A 16,404-nucleotide genomic window follows, 5' to 3' on the forward strand; every position below is an offset into this window, starting at 1 on the left:
GAATATGTCCATGTATATGCAGCTCCAAAATCAGCAAACACAAATGTATATGCAGCAGCAACAACAATTGCATCAACAACAGTTGTCTCAGCAAAGGCAACTCTATTCGGAGCAGGAGAATGCAAACAGCGCGACTAAGGCTATTGAAGCAGTTGAGAGTGAGAAGAAGCTATTTGACGGGCGTAATGTTTCAGCATATTTGAAGACATATGAGATCAAGATGGGATTTTTTGGAGTTCCTGCTGGACTTATGAGTAAGTACTTCCTTCGTCTTGTCACACCTGCTTTGAGGACAAAGGTGACTGATTTATTTATTCAAAATACACATTGGCAAGATTTTAAGAAGGCTCTTAAAGAAGAATATTTCCTTGAGGACTTTGGTATGGCTACTCGACGGTCATTCCGAGAGTGGGTCTACATGCCAAACAAAGGTCTTGCTGCTTCGGAGTTGATTCGAGAATTCGAAGAGAGGTATAGTCAGCTTGATGCCATTGAACAAAGAGCATTAGATGTTGAAAAAGTTGAGCTTTTCTTGCAAGCTGCAGATCCTGCTCTTCAAGAAGAATTGGGTGAGCTTCTTGAAGATCGCACGAAGCCTATGGGTCTTAAAACTGATTGGCAGGATGCTCAGGATGCAGTCTCGACTTTGACCAAGAGGAGGATATGGAAGACTCGCCTGCAGAATGGTTCCATGACACCTACACCATCATCTGCTCCTATGCCTACTTCTATCCCTGTTATTTCTTCTCCTCCTCAGCCAGTTTCTTGGCCTATGCCAGTGCCTACTGTTTCTACTCCACCTATTCCTCCTGTTCCACGACCGATGCCTACACCTTCTGCTCCAAAACCATCCGCTCCATCTGTGCCTACTTCTCTTGATGACATAATCAAAGGTATCACAGATTTGACACTTGAGTCAGTCAAAGTGGAGTTGGTGGGTAAGTTGAAGGAGCAGTTTGCTTTGACTGCGCCTGCTACTTCTTCTAGTGCTCCTATTGCACCTAGGAGTGCTCCTAGTGCACCTAGGAGAGATCGGAGATGTATTTGGTGTGATAGTACGGAGCATCAGCATTGCAGAGATTGTGACTCATTCCAGGATGCAAGGAGGCAAAATTTGGTATATTGGGGGCAAGATGGTAAGATTTGGTTGACTGAGACAGGAGCTCCACTTGCTACCAACTTTGGTAAAGGTGGAATGAAGAAGTTAGTGGAGGACATGGCTGCGCGTACTTCTTATGTGACGGCTAGAGGTGATGCTTCTGCATATGGAGTACAGATTGAGAAGGGATCGGAGACTCAGTCCGCACTATGGGCTTATGCTATGGAGACTGCAAACAAGGGGAAAATTCAGCAAACTGTTTTGACTAGCGTAGGCTCTAGCATCAGATCAGAGACAGGATGGGACTCGCCTGTTGACAGGTATTCTATTTATGCTTATTTGGCTAAATCTCATGGTGCATATGTATTTGTTGAGGAGAAGCGTAAGAGGGATGAAGACAATCCAAGTGTAGCTAAGAAGACTAGAGGGGGTGAGTTTGTTACTCCACCTACTGCAGGACCATCTTCAAGACCAGGGCCAGATCGACAGATGAAGGATGCTCAAAAGAGAGAAAAGAGGCAAGAGCCTAGAGAGAAAAAGCAGCCAGGATTCAGATTGATGTCCGATATTGAGACATCTACAGACATGAAGAAAATCTTTAATGATAAGATACTTGGCAGTGAGGTGACTTTTACTATTTCTGAGATTTTGGGCATCTCAAAAAGAGAGTTTTAGGATCAGTTTCAGGAGGTCCTGAAGAGGAAAAGACATGCATTGGCTACCACTGATACACAGGGAGTTTTGATTGGAGAGTTGGATGAGGATGATGATGAGGTTATGGTTGATAATGCTTCTGTTTTGCCACAGGTAGAGAAGAGGGTTCAGCCTATGCATTATGCTGAAATTGATGAGCCTGTTTTGATACCACGTAGTCACTTCTCGCGGAGTCATTGGGCTAGGGCAACTACAGAGACGATGGTAAAGGTTGGAGAAAAACAGGTGCCTTATGTTGCATTGGTTGATCATGGTTCAGAGATTAATCTCATTGTTCGTGGAGTTTATGAGAGTAACAGATGGCCTATGGATGTAGAGCATGGGTGGCGTATGAGAGCCGCCAATAACACTGCAGGTAATTTATATGCTGCTTGCCCTAGTGTCAGGGTTTCTATTGGTGATGTAGAGGAGGATTTTCATTTCTTTGTGCAGGATTCATGCTCTTATCCTATAATTCTTGGACAGCCATTCATTACAGAGATGCGCATGGAAACAAAGGTCATGGATGATGGATCTGCTTATGCACGGATTCGCAGTAAGGATGGTATGAGAGCAGTTCAGTTTATGACTGTATGTGTGAATCATGTTAGAAACAGGGATACTCTCAGAGATGCACCCTTACCCACTGTGAGGGATTCGGGTTTTCACTAGGTACCGTCGTTTCGCGAGACGACGGTGGTACAGAGGAGAGGAGATTGGAGTTCTCGCCTCCTGGCAGCAGTAGTGTTTTCTCCTCCGGTTATGTTGGGATTTCAGCAAACAGTTCAATGAGTTATCAGAAGACTTCTAGGTTGCCTAGAGCTGCCAGGCAGTATATATGCAGGAAGGAGAAAAATTTGAAAAATGCAGGAATTTTGGAGGATGATGAGCACATGGATGGTATGTATGACAGTGTGATTTGTGCAGATACGATGGCAGAGATGGGAGATATGCTGAAAACTGATATGCTGAATTGTCATGGTAATGTATTAGTGCAGTCCCTGGACATATTTCATGAAATTGCAGATTTTATGTCACAGATTGAGTCAGAGGCTGAGGTAACTCAGCAAAGAGTATTGAGTGCTAAAGAAATTCAGCAAACAGAGTTTCTAGCTGGTTATGATCAGCTTTCAGAGAGACAGAGGGCTGAAAATTTTCAGCCAACAGAGTTTACTGCTGAAATATTTCAACATTCAGAGTTTGGGGCTGTTTCTATGCAGTCCATAGAGCAGAGGGCTGAGAATATTCAGCCATTGGAGTGCAGAATTGCTGATTTACAGCAAGGTTTATGTAATGCAGAAAAGCATAATGAAGCCAGGGTTGACACGAAATACAAAACTGTGGATAAGAAAGTGGATTTTATAGGCAGGATTATGGAGTATTGTTCTACCACTTCAGAGATACAGAGATTCATTGGAGCTTGTGTGTTTTACATGACTTGGACACCCCATTTTGCACACATAGCAAATTGTTTATATGAGCTGTTTCAAAAGTGGCAGAAATTATTTTGGGATGAGAGCCACACTAGAGCCATGAGGGAAATGAGGAAGTTATTGCAGATTTTTTGGAAGATGGTGAAAAGATGGTTTGGGCCATACATAGTCAGACATGTCTTTGATAATGCAACATATGAGCTGACAGAATTGGATGGGACAGTGCTTAGAGTGCCAATTGCTGGAAAAAGAATCAAGATTTTCAAGAAAAGAGATGATGAGGATTATGCATTGGAAGAATTTTCAAGAGAAGAACAACGACAAGAAACTCCAATGGAAGAGACAGATAATATGGCTGGATATCTTGTTGATCTACCGGAAATGCATAATGAAGAGATTGATTTGTTTGTGGATCTTGATGATATTGATCATGGGTAGTTGGCCCATCCGGAGGATGCGCAGGATTAGAGGGGGTGGATGTCGTATTGCTGCGCATTCGAGGTGTGTAAACCACCCAAAAGTTGTGCATGGGATTTGGTACTTTGTACATATTTTTCTGCGTATGAGTATAGTAGCGAGTATGAAGGATTGCTTTCAGTCTAAGTTGAACAGGATCAAGGAGACAAGACATTACAGTTATTCAAACAAATGCATGAGGAGGATATCTCTTTGGATAATATCACAATTGTCTGCACCTTAAAAGCTTGTGGCATGGCTGGAGCTATAAACAAGGGCCAAGAAATACATGCTGAGATTGATAAGATAGGGCTATTGAAGACAAATGTGGATGTGGGCATTGCATTAATTGATATGTATGCTAAATGTGGCTGGCTGGCAGAGGCACAAGCAGTGTTTGATATGTTTCCTTATCGAGATCTAGACACATGGAATGTCCTAATCACAGGATATGCACAACTTTTGAAAGGCCACATTATAATTCTATAGTGATCTTTTGCTTCATCATGTCGAATGCATGAATCATGCGATGACATAGATTTTCCGAGTCAAGTATCGTATCTATGCTGCGAGAATAACGATGATGACCTTACCCATGTAGCTTGGAATGTGGTTTAACTTGAAAAAGGGAATCACAAACAGGGCGGATCCCGGTAATTGGAAAATAGAGCTACGAAGGCTAAAGAGGGGATTTTAAAAGGCTAAAGAAGGAGGGAAAAGGAGAGCCGTGCTTTGAGGGGAAAAAGGAGAAGCTTTTGGGCTATTTTTGAAAAGGAGGCTTTTGGAGGGGAAGATCTAGGAAGAGTGAGGAAGGAGGCCTTTTCCTTCTATGTTGATCCGTTCCTCTTGTAGTATGGGGAATTTCAATTCGATATGCTCACACGCTGACACAGTTCAACGTCTAGAGGTGAACGAAGGGTATGACTCTGTAGCTAATGGGAGAGAACACCATAAAGATTGAGAAATTGAGAACGTTCGCAGAGGCCGCAAGGGTTACTAGTCTTGTCAGCTCTCAGATTCTGCCAGTTGCTCCAGGAGATGTGATACAATGCCGTGAATGTGGTTATCGTATCCTCTATAAAAAGCGCACTCGCCGAATTGTGCAATATGAGGCATGGTAGCCAGCCCAGTTTGAAACGTGTCTTGAATTCAGTGGCGATGGCTGCTGGCATTGTGGGATCATTGCTAGTTTTCCAACTTCTGCTGGTGCTGCTTATATGGTCCTGTTTCTACAAAGATGCGCAGAGGTTATGTAGAATGTAGGCTTCAAAGGGCTGTTCTTTTACCCTGCGGCAGCCAGTATTCGTGGATGAACTTAGTTTAAAACGACGGGAGAGGATTGAAAGCACTGGAGAACAAGAACAGGACAGAGGATGATCGTGAGGATTCTTCAAACCTCGAATTTGGGTTTCAAGAAGGACCGCAATTGGGAAACAAATGTCGAAGGCGCTCTGTAATCGAAGAGATGGGGGAATTATGCTAATCAGAGAGGAGATTGTTGGGATCTCTGCAGGGTTTGTGAGAACATACCTATTGTCCTGTGTGGCAATAAGGTTGATGTCAAGAATCGCTAGGTGAAAGCAAAGCAGGTCACTTTTCATCGGAAGAAGAATCTTTAGTATTATGAAATTTCTGCTAAAAGTAACTACAACTTTGAGAAGCCATTTCTTTATCTTACAAGGAAGCTTGCTGGGGATCCAAATCTGCACTTTGTAGAATTGCCTGCTCCTGAAGTTCAAATTGACCTGGCAGCACAACAGAAATATGCAGCTGAACTTGCAGAAGCTGCAGCTCAACCTTTGCCTGATGATGATGATGATGATTTTGACAGTTAACTGAAGACTTTTAAGCACTTCCTAATCAGCAATCAGACTGTGAAACGTCACTTAACTGGTGAATTTGAGAAAAGATATGAACCCACAATTGGTGTTAAAGTTCATCCACTAGATTTTTATACCAACTGTGGCAAAAACGGTACTACTATTGGGATCAAGAGGAAAATACCGACAAAAATTCACAGTTCAACCCTTGAAAAATAAGTGTTGAATTTTAATTCTTCTGAAAGAAGGGAACTTTGGCTACTCAGAATGTAAGGATGATGCAGAGCCCTTTTTCCTTCCAAAACTCGGAGACTATTTCAAACTGACATTCCTTATCCCATTAAGTTCTCCAAAAGCCTGTATCTGATGGTATATTTATGCTCCTCTCAAACAAGGCGCCTTTGAAAATGCTATCAGGAATCACTGATAAGAAGGACATCTCTCTTATGTATTGCAATCTACGGACTGCATGGTCCAACGCAAGGGCATATTGTCTCTTCTAGCATTGCATTTTGTCCTATACGGAGTTGTATAGAAAAGAAAAACCTGCATACAGTTTGCTGAAAACACTAAATATATTTTGATATACTCAACAGAAAAATGTCATCATGTGGATTGTAATTATTTCAGCTCGTATGCAACTTGGATGAAAAGAACAAATTGTACGAATATATTCATAGATATATTGGTAGATCTATTGGAGCTTAAAGAATGGACAGATTATCCTGCATAGCCTGATCTTGTTTGATTGATCTTCTATCTTGGAATTGCTCAATAACCTCTGTGGTTGCGACATTGCTTTCACAAACCCTTCGACAACGTGTGTTTAAGGCCTATTTATAAATATCCTTATTTATGAATTTTCCTGAATAAAACATAACCCTTTTCTATTCAATATATAAATAAACCCTATATATTACACCTCTTTGTATGTAAAAAGTATATTAAAATGATATTTTAAAAAGACATTATTTTGAACCCACGTGATGCACACATATATTCATGAGTAACTTACTCAAGATCATACACAACATGATAAAACATTTTTCATTGCCATAAAGTGTTATGGGAGCACTAGACTGTGCTTGAGAGACTAGACTAGATGCTAGATTTGTTACAAGAATTTTGATTACAAGATAATCCCACATAGAGGCACATGGTATAATGATAACTTAATAAGAGAAATGGGAAATCCCACAACCTAGGACCGTAGGTATAAACAACACAACTCAATAGGATATGAAGGATCCTGCAACCCAAGACCATATGTATGGATACAAGATATCAAAATTACAAGATCTCTCTCAATGAAAATGGACAAGATACAAGATAGTACTAGACAAGATCTTGTACTACGAGATTACAAGGTGACAATACAATAGGAGTGCAATGAAAGACAAGGCAAGGTACCATGACTAGACAAAAACTAGAAGTAGAACTCGACGTTACTTACTTGGAGGCCTCGACTTCTTGGGCTCCCAAGATTGAGAAGCTTTATTGTGAGCCCCTCCTTTTATAGGTTTTGGAGGGTGGCTAAAGATATTCTAGAATGTTCCATCATGACATCATCGATGATGCAAGTGATGACATGCTATGTTTTCTAGAAGGTTTGTGATGACATCATTGATGATACAAGTCATGATATGAGGTATCTTCTAGAAGGTTCTATAATGACATAGCAAGGCTAGGTTGCATGGTTGACTCGAGGATGTCCTATTAAGGGTGCATTCGCATGGGGTATGCATTCATATGGCATGAGCAAGAACTAATCCATACACTTGATCATGGCATATTTGTGACATCACCCCCTCCTCTAGCGATGCATTCCATGAGGAGCATCTTATTGGTTTAATCTAAGTTTTGTTGGATTTCTCTTGTGAAAATATTTAACTTTGAGAGGTGGCCTTTGGAGATATTCTATAGGTTTCTAAGTGTGATCATTGATGTCATGTCATTTCCACACTACAAGATACAGGCCTCATACCGATGTTCAAAGCGATAAAAATATTCACCAAAAAAATTGCCCCTGTCATCACTAAATACGTCAGTATTAGCATCTCCATAGAACCATCGCTACTATCATTGTCACTATTTGCATCATTTGCATCACATTTACCATGCAAATAACAACTCAAATAGCAATGCAAATAGCGATGGTTTGCGATGCACATTGCGACAACAATAGCAACGCATGCAGTAAATTTGTGGTTGTAGATCAGATGTCTCAGCATCCATGGGTATCAATGCATCGATCATTTCCTCCATCTCAAGCTCCAAGATTGTAGGAAAGTCTGAAAGGCTACCTGTCTCTTCTGGTATTGATGGTATAGACAGGGTCACGCCTTCCAAGTGGTGGATTTGCTCGGCACTCCATCCATCGCACACCCATGAACTCTTCTAATTGGCTGCAAAAGGTTCATTCCTCCTTGGGATGAGATGTCACCTCCTTGTATAAATATTATGACCACATCTAATGTTTTTGTATATGATATTCAATTAGTTTGCGAAAATAATAACTACACGGATAACTTGTGACTTATAACCAAATGGCTATTGTAGAGGAAGATAATTTGAAAATGATATTTATCACTATATTTAGTATCTTTGCATATCATGTTATATCTTTTAGATTATGCAATGCGCCAGGGTCTTAGCAACATACAACTGATAAAACTTTCCATAATATTTCCCTAGAGGAGTTGAAAGTCTTCATTGATGATCCAGGGGCAGCCACCATAAGGAAGAGATAGCTTATTATTTTGAGAAAATATTTCAAGCAGTGTGGGAAATTTTGTATTGCTCTCAATCCAAAAAAATGCATCTTTGGAGCACCCTATGGATTTCTATTAGGCTATCTGGTCAGCTCGTGACCGGTATTGTATGATTGATCTTGAAAAGATAGAGGTTATCATTGTTGTGAGTCCGCCATGTAATCTTATAGAATTGCATAGCTTTCTACCATCATTCAGATACTATCAATGATTTAATAATGCACTAGTTAAAAGGACATTGCCATTGACCAATCTATTTTCCTTTAACTATTTGTTAGTTTGGAGTGATCCATGTAAAGTATCCTTTGAGAATGTGAAGTAAGAATGAGTAAAAGTGTCAATCTTGAAAGCATTCAAATGGGATGAGATATTTTATATATTTTTAGTAGCTATAACATATAGTATTAGTTGATTTAGCCCAAATTTAGGAAGAGAAATGATACCATGTAATTGGGTTTTCTAGTCACGCAAATTGAGGGTGTCTAAGATTAATTATACCTATACAGAGAAAATGTGGCTTGGGTTTATCTTTGCAAAAATGAAGAAATTCACACTATATCTTGTACGAAAAGGTAGTATTTAACAGAAAGGCAAAGGGGCTGAGACTATTGTTGAATAAGATGCAGTCACCTAACTGCCTAGCAAAGTGGTTGATTGCTTTGTATGATTTTGACTATGACATTAGAAGTAAGATACCAAAGGTTTAGGGTATTGTTGAATTTCTTGTAGATTTCAAGGAGACCAAGAAAGTCTTGGTTAAAGATAGTGACCTTGAGGGTCTATTCAAAATTGATACAACCTCCATTCCATCCTAATATGTTGCCATAACGCACTATCTATCCATATGAGAGGCTAGAGTCTCTTTGTCAAAGGCTCAAAAGAGGAAAATTGCTGAGAAATATACAATCACACCCATATGTGTCTCTTTGAATGGAATAGCCAGGCAAGGAACATGTAGCTCAATCTAGGAAGAGTTGCCTTTATCCCATAAGCACACTGGAGAAAAGTGGTACCATCCTACAACTATAAAAGAGTGTACTTGACAATCATTTGAATACAATGCTATTGCACTTTGTACTTTAAATCTTATCCGTGTCTACTCAAGATTGTGTTTATGAGTCCAAGCTAATCTATCTTGGAATGTAATTCACTTGAGTAAGAGTTTTGTCCAATCATTGACTTCCAACCTCCATAGTTAACCTTGGTGAAGATGCATGTTTCTCAACACTATATCAGATCCATCGTGAGAATGGTTTAGCTTAGCTCAATGCACCTCTAGCTCCCCACAACCTCTATCCAACTCAGCTTCAACAGAAGTCTTCATCTCCTCACTCTATCTTAACTCTACCTCTCTTGACTACCATAGCCAATAGTACATACCTATCTTGGAGTGCATGGATGTCTCCATACAAAGGATATCTCAATGAGATTCCTTCAAAATAAATTTCTCTTGACTTCCTGCACAACTCGTTGCCACATCAAATCATAACATTGGCCTCTCTTCTGCTCAATATTTGATTTTTCCAGCTTGCTATCATATATGCACCGTCCACTTGTTGTACAACTTGCATCATCTATACGCATCACGATCAATGTAGCTACCTTGTGCCTTTCTAAGGTAATGCTATGTACTCTCTCCTGACAAATTTTGAGCTTAAATAATCCACTATAGGATCTACTACATTAGAAAAACTAGCTAGGCTTAGGAAACCCTAAAGGGCAACCATAGTCATTAACCTTCAAGCTCACTTATTACTTCATTTTCTCACTTCTCTTGGCTTCTTGGCTTAACTAAGTCATTTCCATTCTAGTTTAGTGCTTCACTTGGTTCCCAAAAAATTAAATTAGCAGAGCTGGGCGCCGGGGGGGGGGGGGGAGGGGGGGAGATTCAACATCAATCATCAAAGTTCAACATCAAGCTCAATAAGCATAGTATCTTTTGATACTCATTTAGTGCTTCTTGGCACTAATGCTCTTGTGTCTCTTGACACAATTGGGTTTAAATTTTAGACTAATTTGATTCCAAAGATTTTTTTCTACTCCTGTCATTTAGTATGGGCAAAGATTCATTGTCATGTAGCTTCAAAGGAATGGGCTTTTACACATGGTAGACAAGCATAAAACTAATCCTTATGAAAAGAGGTCTATGGTCAATAACTAGTGGACATGAGAAGAGACCTAGATAGGCTACTCTTGTAACAATATGGCAAAAGAGAGATGAAAAATCTTGAGCAATAATCAAGCTTCAGCTTCATCATAGCTATATCCACCATGTAGATGCATGTGATACATCTCATGCCACTTGGGAAAAGTTGGATATAGTGTTTGGTGCCTAATCTAAATCTTCAAAATATGGATTGTTGAACTAAGTATTTTAGGTTGCATATGAAGGCTAATACATCCCTTGTAACTCACCTTAATTATATGAAAAGCTTTCTAACTCAATTTGCAAGGATTAACTTAAAAATGGATACAAATGTATGCATTGGAGTCTTGCTTAAGAGTCTTCCTCCAGAATATGGTAATGTCTCTACCACACTATTTAATATGGCAAATCCAAAGATGGTAGATATCAAAGCATCACTCCTTGAAGAAGAGAAGAAGCTCAAAGGTAAAGAGGAAGCAAGCACTTCAAAAGAAGAACAAAGTGCTCTATGTGAGCAACAAATACAAAGGGAAGGAAGACATTGTTTGTGAATTTTGTAAAAGAATTGGGCACATTGAAATTTTTTGTCATACTAATAAACAATCACAAAATTCCTTCCTTGAAGTCTTAAAAAATAAGATGACCAAGAAAAAGAAGACACTCATCGAGAACAAAAGGACAATCCTCATTAATCCTTTTATTCCCACTATTCAGACCTAATTTTTTAGAGCATTGTATGTAATTGCCTTAATGTTCTTATCATAAGTCTTTTACTCCTCATATGTAACCTATGCACCACAGCTTCTATACACTTAGTGAGGCCTTGTAATATCCCCTCGATGTTTTACCATGTTTGAGGTATGCCCACACTTAGCAAGGTTCTACATATAATAGTCTTTATATACTCAATGTTTTTCACACTTCTAATTGAGGAGAGGTGTTGAGAAATATGCAATCACACCCATATGTGCCTCTTCGTATGAAACAGGTAGGCAATGAATGTAAAAATTACACGGTGCAACGAATAGAATTTGAGAAAGAGATAGAGATAGAGAGTACACAACAGATAAGAGAAGAATTAGAAAATTTCTTTAGCTCCAAACAACTGATACACAGATGGCTCTGTCCACCCGTGCGCTTCCACTGTGAAGCTTAGATGGCGATCTAGATAGAAGATAGGTGAAGAGCTTAAGGCTATCTGGAACAACTCTGACTGTGTGAAAGATAGATGATCGATGACTATGAAGGGGTTTAGCTTTTATAGCCTGCGAAGGCAGTTAGGTCGGCATGATCGACCTACCATATGAGTCTCCACTAATCGGCCAGGAAATATGCCAAGGAATATTCCCTTTATTGTTAGGCCAAGGGTTACACAATCCAAGGTCCACTTTCATAGGCCTTAGACCCCAAAATAGGGCCCCCTTTTGACTCCCTTACCCTGCAACTCGATGCAATGTGCCTCGAGTTGCTATCAGCTTAACTACTCAGTCCAACCCAAAGATTAGACCCACAATGGTCACCTTTTGCCATTCGGTCACATAGACCTTCCAATGACTCTCATGAGGTTTGTTTGAGAACTTGCTCAAAATACCAATAGAAAAACTAATATCTGGTCTACTGTTACACAAGTCGATCAGACTACCGACCACCCTCCTATACCTCCCAATAGAAAAACTAATATCTGGTCTACTGTTACACAAGTCGATCAGACCACCCTCCTATACCTCCCAATGTCTGCTAGTGCTGATGTATCCTCAATGGATAACTTTGCATTCACCTCCATAGGTGTAGTTATCTCCTTGCACTCGGTCATGCCAAATGCCTTCAAGATCTCCCATGCATACTTCTTCTGAGAGATGAAGATCTTTCCTGGCTCTTGCCAGACTTTAATTCCCAAACAATAGTGCAGCAAGCCCAAGTCCGTCATTTCAAACTCAAAACTCAAAGCCTTTCGATTTTGGTTGATCATATCTTTATAGTCACCTGTAATAAGAAGGGCATCCACATATAGGACAATCATTACAGACTTTTCACCATCCCTGTAAACATACAAGTTACCATCTGAGGCATATCTTTTGAAGTTTAAGCTTTAAAAAAACTTTTCGATCCACTGGTACCATGCTTTGGGGGCTTGTTTCAGCCCATACAATGCCTTCTTTAGCTTACACACTTTGTTCTCAGAATGGGGGGCCTCAAACCCTGGTGGCTGAGCCACATACACCTCCTCCTTGAGGTCACCATTTAAGAACGTTGACTTAACATCCATTTGGTAAACTGGCCACTACTTGTGGGCGGCCACTACAAGTACTGTGTGAATAGTGGTCATTCTGGAAATTGGTGCAAATGACTCTTGAAAATCAAACCCTTCAATTTGTGAAAATCCCTATGCAACCAATCTAGCTTTGTACTTTTCTAAGGTGCCATCAGTCTTGTACTTTACCTTCCAGATCTACTTGGTGCCAATAACCTTCCACTTTGTTGGCGGATCCACTAGCGCCCAAGTATCATTCTACATTATGCTATCATACTCGGCTTGCATAGCTGCCTTCCATGCTGGAACTGCAAGCGCTTCTTCTAAGCTAGTTGGCTCCTTTACTTCTCTCATAATCTCAGCCATCAAGGCCATATTGACTATGTGAGGAGAAGCCCTCCTTTGCTCCTCTATTCCCTGAGACCTCCTTGGTCCATCTGCCTTCTTCTCAATGTGGGCATAGGATTATTGTGGTCATAGAGCTGCTTCACCCAACGCGGAAATGGCTTTTTCGGTGCGGTGATGTCAAGTTGGTGAACTTTTTCCTCATCATCTGAAGATGATGCTTCCTCCTCCTTAAGGATAAGGACAGCTCTCGAGACAGGTTCATAGTGGACTACTTATTCACTTGATGATAAAGTGGAAGAACTTGCCTTCTGCTCCTCCACTGTATGTAACTACTCCTTGAACACCACATCACAGCTCGCGATGATCTTCTTTGCCTCTTGGTTATATAATTTGTAAGCCTTCTACTCATCACTATAACCTAAGAAGATACATTTTCTGCTTTTTGGTTGTAACTTGTTTCTCTTCTCATCTATAATATGTGGATAACATTCACATCCAAAAAATTTGAAGTGTAAGACAAATAGTTTCTTATCAGTGTAAGCCTCATGAAGTGTTTTTCCCTTGAGAGCTCTTGTGTAGCTCTGTTTTAAAATGTAGATTGCAATATTAACAGCTTCAGCCCAAAAATGATTAGACAATCCCTTGCCCTTTAGCATGCATCTTGCCATCTCCACAATGGTTCCATTCCTGTGTTCCACAACACCGTTCTGCTAAGGTGTGTGAGGCAATGTCAATTGATGCTTGATCCCTTTGCTCTTGCAAAAGTCTTCAAACTCCTTTGAGTTGAACTCATCACCATCATCTCTTCTAAATTTCTTCACACTTTTCCTTGTTTCATTCTCAATAAGTTTTAGCCATTCTTTAAATTTGCCAAAAGCTTGAGCCTTATCACAAAGGAAGTACACCCACATCTTCCTATTGTAGTTGTGGACAATCAACATAAAATAAGAAGTGTAGGCATCTTTCCGCACAAGTCAATATGCACCAACTCTAGAAAAGCATGTGCTCTATTCTTGTTTTCCTGTGGAAATGCCTTTCTCTATTGCTTGGTTCCTTCAATTCAGTTGTTGCAAGTAGGTGAGCAACCATACCTTGCTTGTGCATCTCCTTCACCACTGCAAATTCGATGTGTCCAAACCTTTCATGCCAAAGCTTACTTGTGCCAACTCCAATGGTGGCTGTAAGAGCACTTAGCTCATATAGGTTGTTCCTTCTTTCTCCTTTGCCAACAACTTTGCCATCACTGTTAAGAATTTTTGCACCTATCTTCTTGAACCTTACTTGATGACCAAGATCAGTTATGGCAGCAATTGATAATAGAATTCTCCTAATTTCGAGAACATACAACACATTTGAAAGATTTTTGACATCACCATTTACAACAACAAATGAAATAGTACCTATGCTTGCCAGGGCATTTTGCATCATTTTCAACTGTCACAGTGATGGATTCTTGTAGAGGCTCCATAGAACTGTATAGACCTTTCTTGTTGGTCATGTGACGGGAGGCCCCACTATCCAACACCCATGAGTCAGTGGTAGATTCTTCTTGCGTCGAAGAGCACTCATCCTCAATGGTCGCCATGAATAACTCCAACTCTACTTGAGCCGTATTGGTTGTCTCTTTCCCTTTACTTTTAAGGGTACCATTCTTTTCATCTGCCTTCTTGACACAACAATCTGCGATTGCATGTCCTTTGTTCTTGTAGTAGAAGCACTCTCCTTGAAAATTATTCTTACCACCCTTCTTCTTTTTGTCACCATCATTTTTGGTGGAGGAACCACCTTTCCCTTTTGCATTGGCACAAAATGCAACATCTCCATTGTTTCTTCCTTCTCGAGCTTTCAATCTCAACTCCTCCTCCAGCAATAATGCACAAGACTCCTCAAAACTCAAAGCTCAAAAGCACAAAAGCTTCTTGGGTTTTTTTTTACTAGTGGAAAGACACTGCTGGACTCATGCTAAAATTGGTTTTCTAATCACTGTTTTGGGACGGGGACAGCCTGGTCTCAAAGGGGTTCAATCTATTGACCCACTTTCCTTTTATATACCGATCCAGAATGGCCATGGCATCCTCGGCGTGTAATTGCTGTCGTAGAGCTTGGGCTTCCTTCCTTCTTGATGCATCTATTCGAATTCACCAGACCCAAATTCATGACTCAGTCCACATGTCGCTGCCGGAGCCCTTGTTGCTGCAATCCATCAGTAGCCACAGGGGAGGCCTAAGGTGAATTGAAAGATAAATCCATGGTGAATTTGTTGCCCGAAACTGAAAGGATAAGCAGAGTGTATCTGTGGTGGAGCATTTTGGCACCCCTGTCTTTGTTGTCCCTGCACTTGAAGACGTTGCAACCGATGAGGATCAGAATAACGGTAGTTACTAGTCCATCAAACTTTTGTGGATAAATCTGAAGACACCTCTGAGCTAGCTCCTTGCTAGTCTTTTGTATCCCAACACTAGCCATCTGGTCGCGCAGATTCTTACTCCAAGTGATAAATGCTTCAATTGTCTCTCCTTTAGCAAACTTCTCTACTACTAGTTGATTCTCCAACTTTTGAATCCTTATTTAGTTTTGGCTATATGCTGAATCAAAGTCAAAAAACTATCAAAAAAGCTTGTAACTAAGATACACAATGCATCTGCATTCCTTCATTTCCAAGCTTGTAGTGAATGGGATGCAATGGCAGTGGAGAAGGAGAAGAGGAAGATACGGGAGAGAAGAGCACACACAATGTAGGTGCGGTCCAACTAAATTAACAGACTTATTGCACTATCATATTCTATATGAATAAAGAATGGGTGGTCACAGTGTACATGGGTAGGCCCCGAGGCCTTTTACCCCAACAACCTCCCACTAAAAGGCCAATGTGGTTGGGGAGTGAAAACAAAGAAAAGGAAAAAAAGAGACAAGGTGAGGAATCATGACATCTCACCCAACGCCCAATCGGAAAGCGAGTTGTGCAAGAAGTGTCTTGAACCTCTGTAGAAGAAGAGTCAAGCATCCCCGAGTCCATGACATCTAGGAGATAAGCGATCACACAGGTCCATACAATGAAGCAATCCAAGAATGATTCTCATGAAGCAAGCACAACTCATTAGTGCACAGCTGTAAAGCATCAAAGTCGCGCATAGCATCACCGTAGCGCATATAAGACAATGGAGAGTAGTCAAACTCTCTAAAGTCAATCATTGAAAGAGAGCCAACATCTCGAACACTCGTCCAATGGGGTCTCAAGACTACATGTGGCTTCAATGAAGAAAAAGATTGACATATGCCTCGCTATCTAGCCTACAAAACCACAATAAAATGGCTCTCATGAGCTTGCAAGGAGTCTAGCAACTAACCACCAACATCTTGACCCTGAATTCTATGCATAGCTATGTC

This window comes from Lygodium microphyllum, chromosome 27 (genome assembly GCF_053477565.2).
Source record: "Lygodium microphyllum isolate KBCC chromosome 27, Lygodium_microphyllum_v1.1.10, whole genome shotgun sequence".
In the NCBI taxonomy this organism is placed as follows: domain Eukaryota; kingdom Viridiplantae; phylum Streptophyta; class Polypodiopsida; order Schizaeales; family Lygodiaceae; genus Lygodium; species Lygodium microphyllum.